At 36.2% G+C, this 16374-nt stretch overlaps 1 long non-coding RNA gene across 1 annotated transcript in view; it reads right to left on the reverse strand.

Moving 5' to 3' along the window:
• Nucleotides 1-16374, reverse strand: part of LOC140260614 (uncharacterized) — a 48819-nt gene that overhangs the window by 13677 nt on the left and 18768 nt on the right. Inside the window, exon 3 of the long non-coding RNA XR_011905578.1 lies at nt 497-636. This is a non-coding gene — a long non-coding RNA (uncharacterized lncRNA). The remainder of the gene's footprint in view (nt 1-496; nt 637-16374) is intronic.

Here is a 16374-nt window from a genome sequence, read left to right on the forward strand (position 1 = left end):
GTGAAAACATACCCAGTACTCAATTCTGTCTTCTTCCCTACTGTGGGCACTTTGCTAAAACACTCATATTTTTGATGATTTTTTAGATTTTTTTCAACATATAAATCAGATTTGAGAGAACATGTCATATTACGTATCCTGGTCATTCCTCTCGTGACAAACATGTCTAGTTGTTTAAAAGTGCACTGATAAAAATGAAGCTTGTACATAGACTAGACTATTTTTTAAATTCCCTCTGCCCAAAACCTGTCAAAAAAAATATGAGTAACAATTTCTTGACTACAGATTTTAACTTCAAACATATAAACACTTCTAGTCCTGTGCAGCTCCACTCCTGTCTTTTTTATCCCTTTTGCTTTGACATGGACCACAGACTAATCCACACCCTAAGTGAAGAGATAGAAGAAATCTTCTCAATTTTATCATTTAGGATTGAGGCACACCTTCCATCAGATTTTCATTGAGCTTTGGGAAAGTGATCATAAATATAAGTTACCTTAATTGTTCAGAACAGTATTCTGAATTTTTTTTATTTTTATTTTCTTTCCCAATCAGAAGATTTCAAATACAGCCTTGCCACTCCCAGATAAATGAGAATTTCTTGATATTGCTACAGAAATGCACAAAAATCAGGCCCTAAAAAACAGAAATAGCAATGAAAAACAAAGTAAAAATACAGAAATCTCCAAGTAGAATGCCAAGGAGCTACAAACATGAATGTGTAGAAAAACTGTACAGGAGAATGGTTAATTTGAAAACTAAGTTTTTTTTGTATAACAGTTTGGCACAGCAGATGAGAATAATGTACAAGAGAGGTGAAGTGATATTAATCTTCCAGCTGAGAGGAATGATACTGCACGTCTAACTGTGACAGCTTCTTTTGCAGAGAACAGCAAAAATCTTCTGCCTAAAGGACATCAGCTATTTTTTCCCCTTTATCTGAGAATGCTTTAGATGATGAGACAACTCAGTTTCTTCAGCTAATTTTCTGATCTTAGATCATCTGATCTAAGCAGCAATTCTAATTCAGACCATTCCATAAATATGAACATAGCTAAATTACAAGCAATTAAGAGTCTTGCAAAAATGGAGCTAACCAAGTCGAAACCAGTCTCATGGCTATATGTAACATCCTCAGCTCAAGAGTAAAAAAAAAAAACATACAGTAACTTAAAAGGACTTAAAGTATGGGGATATTTGTGGGTAAATCCTCAATTTATTTTTGCTTTTGCATTATTTTCTATGATCTTTGAGGTAGGTCTAAACTTCAGCAGACTAAAAGACACACTCAAAAAGAATCTAAACTCTAATACTGCTAAGTTAGCCTGTGGAGTGGTGCTAAATACATTGTCCTAGATTCTCTTTTTAAATTGCTGCTTTCACGAAATATACCACCTTGGTTCACCAGATTTCATTAGTTTTCACACTGGTGTTTTCTGCAAAAACATTATTGGCAGTTTGTGTCCCATAATAAATGCTCAGGATGAATTCCTGAGGAAAGATCACTGTGTATAATCTCATTCTGGTTCTCTGGTTTCCTTTTCTGTTGTTGGGAAAAGCCTTGTTTCATAAAAGCACAAGATGATTTGATTTCTTCTGCAGTCCTGGCATCAGATTACTATTTTGGCTTTTTTTCTTAGTTATCCAGTAACGGAATGGGGAGTTCTGTGACCAGGCTGGGTTATTTAGTGTTTTTAATGCCTTTTCTTTTTCTGTGCAGTTTACCTGGCAGAACTTCTAGGCTGACAGGCTCTCTGTAAGGAGGTTTTTTTATCTGGGGCATCTCCAACAGGCTTTGAAAGATTTGGAGTCTCCTGTGAGTCACTGCCATGGCGCCTGTTGAGACAGGCTGGAGCTGCTCCACTGGCCCTTAAGATGCAGTCTGTTCCCATCAAATATTTTCACCTTGCTGTTCCAAACCTGACGCCTAGCCAAGGTGAGGATCACTTTAAGCAACTTCTTCCCTTAGCCAAAGCATTTCCATAACCTGCTGCAGAGGTTATGCACTTGGTAGAGGTTCTGAACCCCAAGGGCACATTAAAACATTTAAAATTGATCGGGAAAATAAAAACCCAGAAAATTCCTTAAGGTTTGTAGAGCCATTCTCAGACTGCCACAACTTAGAGCACCTGTTGATCTGGATTTTTTCCAAGAGATTCTATTCAATACAATCCTACACTGCATTTTCCTTGACTAACATCCTTTGGGAAGAGCTATTGCAAAGAGTTAGTTTTCCTGCAGAACAGAAATTCTGTCAAAGCATTCCAGCATCCCTTGGGAGTTTGATTCACTCACAAGCATGCTGAGGAAGATTCCCTCTCTCTGCAGATCTGCAATTGAATACCAAGAAAAAGGTGCAGGCAGGGTAAATGCCAAGGTAATGCCAGCTCACCTGCCAGAGAACAATGCACAAAGCCAGAAAACTTCTCCAGATGGATGCAATCATATTAAAGAGAGAGGTATTTTCTCTAGTATCATGAATTCTGACATGCAAGAAATACACCACTAAAGCACCAAGAGTGATACTCTAAGAGTTACTCTATAATTACCCTGGTTTAACAGGAGCAGAAATGAAAGTAGAAGCTGATTTTCAATTGCCAGGGAAAATTCATGACAATGAGTGAAATACGCAGAAAATTCTAGCAAAAACGTGAAGAGAAATCCCACTACTTTGTGCTGCATCTAAAAGTGTAAATATGTCATGGCAAAATGACTTTGATTAGTTTCCTTTTCCAAATCATTTCATTGTTCAGAACCCGCTTTTGCCATCTCTAATGATGTCTGGGGAACACAGACAGGTCCTACAACCCTGCAAGAGGATACATTTTCAACATTCCAAGCAAGGATTTAGAGGTGTTTTCAGGTTTGTCAGTATGTTTCTATGAAAACGATAAATGACAAAATAGTCTCTGACTACAGTGGTGTGTTTTCAGATTTGATGTGCGCAGACCACAAAGAAATGACCAATTATGTTAGACCGTAGGAAAAAGAATGTCCTTGCCAGATTTGGGGAAATATTTAATTATTCAGGCCATTTTAAAAGTTGTTTGTCATCATTTTGAAAGGCTTATCATACACATTTCAAAGAATATATCACACAGCCATGCCCTTCAGTGCCAGATAGTGTGTTGGCCATCTTACTATGTTATTCTACAGCCTGTCAAAGTATTAGAGTGACAGTGACTTCTGCACAAACACTCAGATGGCTTAGAACACAGAAAATAGAATGTAAGTTCAGGCCTACTGTATATAACTCAAAATTTACCCACAGATTAAAAAAGTTGAGTGAAACAGAAAAACATCATGGCCTTGGTGTTACAGTCTAAGAAGCATATTCATTTTTCTCTGAGATCTAGATGCATTCAACTAATTCGTTACACATTTTTGTCTGATATTATACAAGTTATTGCCATTAAGTACACAAAGCATGAACATTTCACTACAGACTGATAAAACCTGAGAAAGGTGTAATCACTGTCTTGAAAAAGCAGTGAGAAGAGCCTCCTTTTGACCCAGCAAGAGATGATTCCAGCTTACTCTTTTCTGAACAGAAAAAAAAAAAAAAAAAAAAAAAAAGTCTACTAAAATCTAAGCAATCTTCTCTCAAAAGTCCACTGAAGCCAGAGGTAAGAACTGCTGATTTCAGCAGGCTGTGAGTCAGGCACTTCTGTTTTCAGATAGGAAGAGAGGTAATCAGGCTAAAATCGTTACCCAAAGAACTGAACATTATTAGAACAACTTCACTAAAAATGACAAAAACCACAATTCAAAATACACGTTGCTGACCTTACTGAAGACCATAAGAATTATAGAAGTGTGGAAATGAAATAACATTAAAAAGTTGTAGACTAATTTTCCTGGGATTTCATTCGTGATATCTTCCTTTCTATAATGTATTTATTGATAAAAGTAAGAGTTTTATATTTGTTTCTTTGGAAGTTATTTTTAGAGGAAGTCTTCTTTCTGTTCCCTCACTGATTCCTAATTATTAAACAGGTTGTGGCATTTTTAATGAGTGCTGCAGACTGAAAAAAATACAAATGAAATACTTTAAAAAACAAGCAAAAAGATAAACAACAAAACAAAACAAAAAAAATGTACAATAGACTGCACTGGCTAGCACTATCAAGTGAAACACTACCCAGTTGGTACTTTGTCTTCAGGAGCTGGCTAGCTCTCTGTGCAATTTTTGTTTATTGGGCTACACTACATCTCTCTGAACTCTATGATAGGTTAAAAGAAATAATCTGAAAGACAGTTCACAAATGCATAATTGTACTCAACTATAAATATGTTTGATATTTACAATGGTCACTGGCTTCATAGCAAGGTTCTTCTATTAATACATTATATTTAAAATAATCATCCCTTTTGAGCTACATTAAAGGGCATATTATCATTCCTTTCAGAAATACATGCAGTGACTGATTATACAGCCATTTTCATTAACATAAGACCTTTAATAAATCTCTCTTAAAAACAAGAAAACATGCACAACATTCTTAATGCCTTTTTTTTTTTTTTTTTTTTTTTTTTTTAAATGGATGTCTAACATTCACATTTTACCTCCTTTTTTTTCCTCTTGCTTTTTCCAGAGGTCTCAGTGGGACTGTAAGAAGAAAGGGTTATATCTGCTTCAGAACATGAAATCTTGACTAGGAACAGTCAAGATTTCTAGCTGCCTTAAGGCAAAACTCAACATTGCTATCTTCTCCCTGAAATATGTGGCAATTCTAGTTCAAGATTGGGAAAAGAATCAATAACGCTGGCAAATTAAATCTGAAATAGCATCCCTTTCTAGAAGTACAAAATGGCCACTTGACCTGCATGATTGGACTGGCTTCTGTATAAGGGCCAGCACTGCTTTACAGGTAACAGAGACCATTACTATGTCTAATATGATTTATGAACAGCATTGTTCACTTTTTTCTGCCATTGTTATAGACAGTTTATTCACAATTACTAGTTATATATTAAAAGCTTCTTTCAGTAAAACAAGTTAGGAGGAGAATACTGTATCATTTTTCCTTCCAATTAAAGACAGTAATAAAAGCATGTTTGCTCCAAAATTGTCAAACTCTCCAGAAGTTCTTAAACAAATTACAACCCCAGATAAAATAATAAACAACCATCTTGCAATAAAAAGAGTAACTCATATAACAAAGGAAACAAAAACCTTCACTCTGTTTTTTCTCATTGGAGCACCTAGGCAGAACATTATACTCCTCAACCATTTATGGACCAGGTTAGCAGAAATCTCTGAATTCATATTTATTGTGGTATATATTTACCAGCAGTTTCCTTTTTTACTTCAGAAGAAAAACTGCTTCTTTCTTACTACTTTTTTGGTCATAGGTCTTAAAACATCTGTGTTGTACAACTGACTTCAGCTACGTACAATACTAGACATTAAGACTGGAATTCATAAAAGGCTGTGATGTAAATGGCAAAATAATGCAAAACTGGGTGAAAAGGAAAGAAGATGAGGTAGTCCTACTTCATACATAGAGAAAATATGATTCCTGCCAATAAAACTTAGCTTTAGGGAAGACAGTTGTCTGAATCCCTGTTTTTCCTCTTCTAGAAGCTTACAGAAATGGAAGCCCAAACAGCTTACACAGATGAAAGCCCAAAGTACAAACAAATTTTAGGAGGGGAACAATGACTGTATTTTCAAAACAGACTTATTTTCCTCAGAACAAATGCTGAAAACTGTCCCAGACTTTCCCAGCAGCTTCCATAAAATACCAGTATTTTCCAACAGGATTCTCAATTTAGTTCTAATTATAGTATTTATATCATTAAGGAAAAAAAATATACTAAAACAACTTCTAGGCTGTTTTCCATCACAACATTTTTCCTGGTTAATTTATCCTCTTTCAGGTTCTTTCTACATTACACGTTCTACTTCACATCATTAAGTCTCTGCCCTGATCACCTAATTTTCTACACTTTCCCTGGTACTTCTGTTGAAACTTCATATTTCTAGATTAATATCTATTTCCTTGACACATCTCATGTTTTCCAGATCCAGGAAAGTTTCAGCTTATGTCCACAGACTAATCAGGGATTATTAGCTCAGTCTTTGAGCTACCGAAGGAAGTCCTGAAGGGCTTTGATGGTTGTGGTTGCTCCTTGACTTGTGTGTAGGGAGTACAAAATACATCATCACACAGACTAATGACAAAATTCTCTGTCAAATATGAATCTTCAGCTACCTTTATGAAATCTGGTATTTCTTCAGTGGGTCACAACTCACATACTGGATAAGTACCATATTAAGTACACAAAAACAACTTAACCCTCCCTTACGTTGGGGCTGGCAATTGACCCTACTATGCTGAGCTTTGCCAAGTAATGTCTCATTGACAGCTCCTCAGTAGTATTTCAGTACATTAACTCCACTCCCCAAATTCATACAGGGCTAAGCAAGGATAGTCAGCACTTCATATATAGTAAGCTTTTTCTTCTTTTTCAGTGTCTAATTCTCCTAGAACTTCTTCACAGACAGATCTTTTTATCCAATCACACTGGACTAATTCCTTCAAGTTTAGAGCATAACTGTTCTCTACAGATATTCCACAAGATTTACCAAGTAGACAGATAACTTAGCAGATCTCAGTCTGCTCCACTGAATTCTCCTTTCAGCTTCCTACAAGGAGTTTTTAAAACATTCCCATCTATCTCCCCTACATCCTCCTGGGCTACATGAGGACAAAGAGTCAGGTTACCGAGCCAAAAAACTTCCAGACCAAGAAAAACAATGACAACAATATTTGTGGATTACTACTCATCACTAAAAAGTAAGGAAAAAGTCACTTTGGCAGGCTAATTCAATAAAATTCCCATTTGAATGAAAGGTATTACAGCTAAAACAAGGCAGCTTCAAAGCAGGAAAAGTGCTGGAAAAATGTATTTAAAGAGGACCCATTCTAAGCTGTATACTGGAAAAATCCAAAGGCTTTGAATTGGGCATTCTTGATTTTAAGCATATTGACTACACCAAAGCCTTCAGTAAGTAGGACTGGATTTAGATGGCGATTCTCCCCATATTCCATAGGGACTGGGTATTTCAGATCTCATGGCAAGCCCATTATCTCCTCAGCCCCCAGATAAATTTTTAATTAGTATTTTTATCAATTAATATCAGTATGTGCCACTGAAGAAGCTCTCTTAATCCCTCTGCTCTCGTAAAGCAGGCTGTATTGCAATTGAAACAGAATACTCAGTTTACAGCCTTATTACCATGCTAACAAGCAATATTTTACCATCTACAATCTTCTTATTAAAGTGGTAAATTAATTAGCTTGCCCAGACCATAAAGGTCTGAGACCACCAGCTAATATGAACTTAATTTTTCTTGCACTTCAAACACAGCCAAGTGTATCCCTGTGACAGTGCTTTCAAGGTCAGGCTAATGGGTGCAAGGACTAGGTTTTTGGCTGATCTATCTTCAGGAAAATAGAATTTGTTCTGCTTTCTTTTGTCTGTCTGCTTAGAAGGAAGAAAAATTTGGGAAGCATTGATGAAATACTGGCTAGTGGTAGCAAAATATTTCTGCTATGATTGTTAACCTATTATTTACTCTTTTCCCACCAACCCTTTTTTTGTACAATTTTTCAGTTTGTGTTCAACACTGACTGGCATATCATCATTCCCAGTTGTCACTGACAAGTAACCATCGAAACACAAGCAGCGTTTACCACTAGAGTCATTATTTGCTTCTGTAGAACAAAGAGTGAAGTAATGATTTCCTTCTCAAGGAGAGAAGGATCCTGTATTTGGCTCTCAGTAGTCAGTGACCTTGTAAATCTTTTATCTGCCTCCACTCTTTCTATGCCAATAAGTGAGAAAATTTTCTTACCTGTAAGGAGTAAAATACAGGAGTGATCTATATCTCCAATATCTGTCTGGAGTTTCAGAATTTTATCCTTACTTCAGCTCTTCCCTTATCTATTAATCACCCTGATATTTGTTGGATAAGAAACACATCCAGGTACACGTGATCCAGGTGGTTTCTGCAATGAGTTTAAAATAACTTTCCAACACAGTTAATGGAGGAGTGACAAGGTGTGCTTCTTGAGCTTGTTTCTACTAAGAAGGAAGGGTTGGGTGGGGAAGCAAAGGTTTAGTGCAGCTTGGTATGCAGAGATACTGATGTTGTGGAGTTCAAGATCTTATGTTGACAAAGAGAAGCAATAAATAGGATTGCTGCCCTGGACTTCCTGAGAGCAGACTTCAGTCTCTTCAGTGACCTACCTGGAGGTATCCTATGTTACTTATGCACCAACTGAAATTGGTGAATATCTTTGCTCATGTGTACCAAATTGCACATAAGAATTACTCTAGTCAGGGTCTCACTAAGGAACAGATTGCCCAGAGGCTGTTAAGTTTCCTTCTATGGAGATATTCAAGACCCATGTGGATACCTATCTGCACAACCTCTTGTGCAGTACCTACTTTAGTAGGGTGATTGTACTTGATGATCTCTTGAAGCCACCGACAACCCCTGCAATTCTGTGATTACTAGAATTTCTCCTATATTCTCTTAAGCATGAGGCATTTGCTCCACTGTTCTGGCCTTTTCCCTCTAAACTCTTTTCCCCACTCTCCATCCTCCCATTTTTTTATTTTTATTTTAATGTGCTGTTAATAATTTAAAACTCACAGTCTGAACCTTGTAGTTACAAATCAGATCTGTTCATTAGCTTTATAGAAAAATATTTTTTATATAATATATCCAAAAAGACCTAGTCTGAATAAGACATTGCTGGATTACACTAGATTATTGGCAGTTGGCAAATAGAAATGAAAACTATGCTGTGTGAAGCAGAGGCATGAAGTATCAGAATCTTCCAGCTTTTGCATCTGAAACATCCATAATGCCAAGAGAACTTATTTGAATTATTTAAAATTTAATGGTGTTTTCCTGTATTGCAGATATCATATAAAATATCAGACTTAAATACATCATAGAATCCTAAAATGCAGATGTTAGCACAGATACTGTAATCCAGAAAGGAGTATCATTTTCTAAATTTGTGTAAGAGCTAATCTATCCATGTCCTCATAATTAGATTCTAGAAAGTCTAAATACTTTATGGATAACAGATTCAGATAACATCCAAACTGTTTAGCAATTGGAAACATAACTCAAGTGATAGCTTTGCTAATGAGTTTTCAGGCTGCACACAGCCCATAGTAGCTATGAACTTCTAGAACAACTCATTTTTATTAGAGGAAAGAAATGTTGAAATAGCTTTTTTTTTTTTTTTTTTTTTTTTTTTTTTTTTAAACTTTCCTTGTTTTCTAGATGTTTGAGGCCATTTGTGTTAACTTATGAAAATGTCTAAAAGACAGACAAACAAGACTTCCTCACTCTAACCACTTGTCATTTACAAGTATATTGAGACAGCAAAACATAGTCTACTTACTGGTAAGTCTAAATTCTGAGTTACCTAAGCCAAGCTTGGAATTCAAAGCTTTTTTCAAGCCCTCGCTTAACAAGTTTTTAAGAGTTCTGCAGGAAGTCGCATGCACATCCTTTAAGAGGTTGGAATGGGGGCTTCAAAAGCACCTTCTTCACATACCTTGAGTAAAAGAAATAGGATAACACAAACCAGAGTAGACTTTTTCAAGACTGATTCTCAAGGAAACTACCAATAGGTCCCTAAGATGGTAAGTAACTTACTTTCACAACATCTTAATGTAAAAAATTGATTTTAGTGCAGCTCTACCCTAACATTGAAATACAATGCACAAAATATTTGAGAAAAAGAATCTTACATGCTTCTAAAAACCTGCGTTTTTTAGAAGAGATGGATTTCCATATTTTATCATTAACATCTGTCTACTAAGAATTGGCAAGTATCATCACACCAGTGCCTGTAACAGTTGATATCTGAGCAAAGTCTGTATAATGATCTAAAGATATTTTTCTTTATTTCAACTAAATTGCCTCTTTTTAAATGATGTAGAAAACTGCTTTCATTTTAAATTTTGTGGGTTATTGGGAATTGGGTGCAGTCTAATTTTGACGAATTTATTTTCTTCAGAATTTTTGATAAGCTGTAAATTCACAGATTTGGGATGTTTCACTGAAAGTCTATTGCTGTTGTCATTGATGGAGCATCCATTTTCACTAAAGAAGTACTGGGCCCCATATGAGCTACCACAGTACCAACAGGAGCTTCCAGTGAGGACAGATGTCTGGGCAAAAGCTCAATCATTGGCTCTTTATGTGGGAAACTCTTGACAACTATGAGTTATTCCAAATCACATGTTTTGGCAATAATGTACTGATGATTTTCCATAGGAAGTTCTGTACTAAAATAACAAATGTGCATGAAGCACAGGCCACAAGGAACAACAAGTACTTCAGAAGAGAAGGTTGAGTTCTAGCCACGTTTCAACATATTGGAGTTACAGTTTGAATAAGTCGTATTATGATATTTCAGGGGATCAACATACATTCAAGAAAAAACAAACAATACAATTGACTAAGCAGTACTTTTATAGAAATAGCTCACAAGCTATGCCATGGTTAATAATGTTGTGCATTAGGAAAAATGAAATAAATAAGATCACTGAGAACTATAACCTAGAACTATAACAAGCTAGACAAGACACAGTCCTGTTCTGTTCAGCCTTAGTGAGACCCTGACTAAAGTAATTCTTATGTGCAATTTGGTACACATGAGCAAAGATATTCACCAATTCCAGTTCAAAGAAGAACAACAAAAAAAAAAAAAGATATGAGCTCTGGCAGACAGTGTCTGAGGAAGGATTGAATAAAACATGATGTTTGGTCAGATAAAAAAAAAAAAAAAAAAAAAGTGGGCAGAAACATCCCTTCTAGCATATAAAAGACTGCTCCAGATAGGTAGAAGATTGTTTATTCTTCATAAAGATTTATAGGAAACTGTTTACATTTGAGCTAAACTAGAGCTAAGAAGCAGAAAGCACAGTAACAGGAAGGCCTGAAGAAGATACTATGGACTCTCACCACAGGAGCTACTAAAAAAGCTGAAGTCTGTTCGGAACAGCAGTGATAGTACTCATTACACACTGGAGACAGGAGTGAGCTGGATAGACAGTTTCTGCCACCTAAGCTCTCATACCTCTCATTCTCTGAATCTCTAATTCCCAACCAAACCTCTGTGAAAGATAAACAGGTTCAGCAGAAGACGCAAATGACTTCTTCTCTTTCAATTAAGGAAGAGACTGTTGTCAGAGATGCAGTGGCCAGCCAGGGAGAAAGATAAAGAAGAGACAGATGAGCTCTGTTGTGCCTAGCAGGTTGGGTAACAGAGCAGCATAAAGGAAGCACATCTCTTCTTACTTAAGCCCTTATTTAGAAAGAAAGTTGAAGTGCTCTACGACTTCTTTAATTTCTACAAGGCATTTGCTCTCCTCCAGTGCTTCAGATGAGTAACTGCTGTGTTATCTGCCTTCCTCTCTTCCCCCTTCCCTCACCTAACAAGCAGTTCAGGCATTAGGCTACTGGACAGCAATGAGATTTAGATTTTATGCAAAGTGCTTTTTTCCCCTTTTATCAGCATTATCAGCAAGGTAAGAAGATCCGATGTATTAAGAAAAAGTAATTGATGTTTTAATCTACAGATAATTAACTTTCTCTCATGTTATTCCTTGTTACATAGAAGTTCAGTTGAAAAAGATGTTTTACTTTTCAATTATATTTGTTCTGGAAGACCTTTTGCTTGCTAAAGCTGCTGAAAGTGTGGAACAAAATCTACATAGCAGGTCTAATTCAAAAAAGGCTCTATTAATCATAATAAAAAATTTGATCAACTTCACTACAGGTATAATCCCTCTCTCAAAATACAATAAAAGACAGGATCAACCAAGTAATAAGCTAGTGATTGCAGTATTTTCCTTATTAGACATACTCTCTTAACTGGATGCGTTCAGTATCATGAAAAACATGCTATTTGAGAAAAAAGTATCATCTAGATAAAAATGACTGGAAAAAAAATATCTACAAGTCTTATTTTATTCTTTCCTTATGATACAGAAGCCCCAAATCTAACTAGTTCTCAACTCAGACACAAAGAGATCTTAGAAAATATGAAAATACACCAAAATATCAAGTTTGTTCATTCTACAAATGCTAGGAGGGTCATAGATTAAAACCCGGGATTTTCTGAAAGACATCTATCCCTATAACATCAGGGCTGTTCTGAAATTAACTTCTACGATTTTCTTGTGTTGGCCTGGTGATATCAGAGGCAGATGGTGGTGGTATGGCAGTAGAGATTGAACCTTCTTACCAAAATTCTTTTTGAGAAAATTGTGGGGATCACTCAGGTCTTCTCTGCACTTTTTAGGTCATGTTTTGTTCCCCCATAGACACAAGAGAGAAACTGGATAAGTGCCAAGGGAGGATAACCAAAGCATCCAAAGAGAGTTAGAGAAGTGACACATGGAAACAATTAAAAGGAGCTGGGTTTGTTCAGCCTGAAGAAGAGAAGGATTAAAGAAGATTTAATCACATACTTTCTCTGACAGGTACACCAAGAGGGCAAAGATGCGCTCTTTGTGAGGATGAAAAGAACCAGGACAAATGGCAAAGGGTATGAGTTGCCTCAATGGAAATTCCCCTGGAACAAGAAAACAACTTTTTTTAACATGAAAAAGATAAACCTTGGGAAAAGGCTCTCTAGAGAATTCATAGAATTTCCATCACTGAAAATATCCAAGACTCAGCCAACAGGGCTTTAGATAACCTAAACTAAGGTCATGCATTCAACAGCAAGTTGAACTAGAAGACTTCCAGAAACCCTGTCCTGCACAGACTTTTCTGGATTTCTTAGCACTGTGTGAGACTAAAATTAAGTGCTTAAAAATTAAAAAATACTTAGCTTTCTTATCTGTAAGCAGACAAATAAGTCACTTAACATCAAAGAACAGCCTTCCTTTTCCATGTTTATTTGGAGACGCAGTGTCTGATAAAATTAGAAGAATTAAGAAAGAATTGAAACCCAATAGTAATTCAAATCAAGAAGGATGTCAAAAGCTACATTTCTCAACTACTCTGCAGAGGTATCAAATAAAAAAAAAATTGTGCCTCTACTGAAGAGAGGGGAAAAAAAAAAAAAAATCAAAACAAAGCAAACAAAACAATCCTACAGGTTCTGGATTGCTGTTCACCTATCTGGCAATCTAAGACACGCAGCTATTATTCATCTGGCCTAATCATCGCCAAATTGTCATAGCAAAAGTTAAGGCATTTAAAACAAACAAACAATCAAACAAACTAATTTATAAGAATTAAGGCCAAATTTGGTTTTATTTTTAGGCATGGTAATTGTTAATAAGGTCTTGTAAAGAGACTGGACACGTAGGTAGTTTAGCATTTGCATTAATTGGCTGAAAGCCTTGACTCAATAGTTAGAAGTTTTAAGGAAGGGTCATGATTCTACATTGGATGGAGAGAAATCTTCTCAGCATTGGCTCACAGTATTTCATATAGCCTCTTAGTTAGCTCTATATGTGCCTTAAGCTTCATAATACATTATTTTGCAATGGACACAACACTATCTAAAAATTAAGTATAAATACAGCTTTTGGACTTCAACACAAACAACTGAAAAATCATTAGCTGGCAACTGCAATTAGCTTTGCCAAAAATAAAATTAAATTAAAGAGGGAAAAAAAAAAAAAAAAAAAAAAAAAAAAAAAAAAAAAAACACAACTTTCTCTAGCTTTGAATTCTGTGATTTATTTTCCTCTGAGCAATTTAAACAAATAATCATGGAATATTCAAACTAATCACAAAACATATGAAATCTGACCTCACTGCAAAAGAAATTTAACTAGATCTATGAACATTAGAAAACAAGTCAAGCACAAGAGACTTCCAAAGAGTTCATTTCAGTTCTTCCAGAGTTAGTGGCCAGTACGGAGTTCTCAGAAACTATCAATGAAAGAGGCAGATAGGAAGGAAAAACATTCTCTCTCAGGCAATATATTTTCACACATAACAACAGCAGACAAAGATGTTGGGTGACATGAAATTTCTTTCCTGAAGGCTGTACAGTTGAAACAGGCAAAATATAATAATATATCTACTTTACACCAGGAAATCAGTGTGGAGAGAAATTAATACCTGAGCTGAGTATGCATCAGAGTCATTTTCTCTGATGCAATCCCCTCATATCCAATAACCTCATGGACATGACAGTATCACTGTTTTAAAATCTATGTACTTTTACAACTGTGACTGCACTTGTTCATTTAAGCACATCCAGTAAATCTTACACTCCCAATGTGTTTTCATGGGAATACGTACAATTGACATAAGTGTTACAAACTTATTAAATTGCATAGAGGAGGGGAGGGAGAAAAATTATAGTATCTTCACTTATAGTGAAAAACAAGCAACATTTTACAGTACTTGATATTGCATGGCAGGGAACTAGTACCTCTGACTTCAAAATTGGCACTACCTGTCCATTGATTTCTAAGTGCTGCACAGCTAAACTACTCACTATTACATCAATACTTATTACAGCATCACCCACTGCGTTTTGTGCAAATCACTGCTTACAAATTCCTTGAAGTGCAGTCCTACTCTGTAATTTATCTTAATGGCAAACACGTGGAAAACTCTGATATGTTTCTTCAGTTTTGACAGTTTTTACTCAAGTACCATTGGTGCCTGTAAATGTAAGTACTGGGATTCTCTCACAGATCAAGAAAGCCTGTCAAAATAAGGGTAAGAAGCCCATAATTCACCATTGCTCTGGATATATAGAAATAGCCTTGTCAATAAGATCATCAGGTCAGGAACCTTAAATTGAATGAGCAGGAAAAAAAACCTGTCAATCAAGAGCAAAGACATACTTCCCTATTGTCTTATCTGGTACTTAAACCATTCCTAGATGCATTCGGACTGATTCTCGGCCTGTGAGACTGAGATCTTACCTTCTGCAGTAAGGCAGGAAGTGTGTCTTTTCATAAGCTGATCCATCAAATTTTACCTCAAAGAATTGCACTCAGCAGAGGGGGTTAAAATATGTTGCCATGTATGTGTGGTTACAATAACACATACAGCAATTTCTCAGTTGAAAACTAAAAACAAACACTGTCACCCCAAATACTTTTTTTCTTTTTCTTTTTCTTTTTTTTTTAAGTGCACAGGTGAATTATTGTAAAGCCTCATTATGTCTTTCTCTAGATAGAAGCACGATGAATTATTATTTCATACCGCCGGGCTTCGATATTTTAGTCACTCTTTTCTTGCCCGTGGCTTCTTCTTACTGAGCTTAATACAGCCAGAGACAAGTCAGCAAGGGCAGATACTAGAGGAATGTTACAAATATTAACTATATAACAAATAATAAATATTTACCCAACATCTGTTACCAATGCCAGAAGTGAGTTGTTTGTCTGTGCAGCCTCTGCAGGTACACTTCAGCTAACCTGCTCTAAGTATTTCCACAGCTTTCCAAAATGTTGCTCACCATTTCCACAGCTACGTAGAAATGCTTACCTGAAGTCAAAGAGAAATGTTCTTATTTAAATATTTTGCAGCTTTAAATTTAAGTTAAAATACATGACCTTGCCCTGCAAGATATTCCAGTCTATTAACAAGTCTCAACTGAGTAGCATGGGCTTGAGAGGACAGGTACCCTACAAGCTTTCTGCAGCTATTCACTTATCAATAGTATGTCTCAGTAAGCAGTTAAGTAGAGCTAGAATGCGTGCAACAGTTCAGCACATCCAGTGATACACAAAGCTCATACTATGAGGTGGGCTCTGGCAGGGCTAGAAGATGCAGGTGTGAACAGTGCAAACATAACCTTACTTCCCACTTTACCTGTCACAGTATGTTTTTATGATCATAAGGATTAATTACTCAAGTCTGCTGTAAAGTGACTAGAGGGTGACAGCTAATTGTTTTGTCTCCCCAAACAGGCCTACTTCAAACACAAGTTTTGTTGGGGAAGAAAACTATTTGATTGCAAAAGAGATGTCAGTAGCCAGCATGCTCCCTGTGCACAAGGGAACTGACACACAGCCACAATCAATTCAGGGAGCTTCTCTTGCCTGCCAGATTCTGTCTGAACTTATTCAGATTAAATTCCACCAGTGAGGAACAAAATAACACAACTTAAGAACAAACCTAGCAATTCATAATAGCAATCTCTACTGTCCTGACAAAACTTTAAGGTTATTCTATGAAATCAACACTTATTTCATTCCTATTCAGAGACACACTGGCTAACAATCTCTTCTTTATGTGGTTCTCAGTCAAAAAGAATTGACCAATATCCAGAAGATCTGAGGCTTTCAGAAAACAACAGTTGCCCTGCTGCAGTCTTCCTCAAAGTGTGTGCTATCTATAAACTG

This window comes from Excalfactoria chinensis, chromosome 1 (genome assembly GCF_039878825.1).
Source record: "Excalfactoria chinensis isolate bCotChi1 chromosome 1, bCotChi1.hap2, whole genome shotgun sequence".
Taxonomy (NCBI): domain Eukaryota; kingdom Metazoa; phylum Chordata; class Aves; order Galliformes; family Phasianidae; genus Excalfactoria; species Excalfactoria chinensis.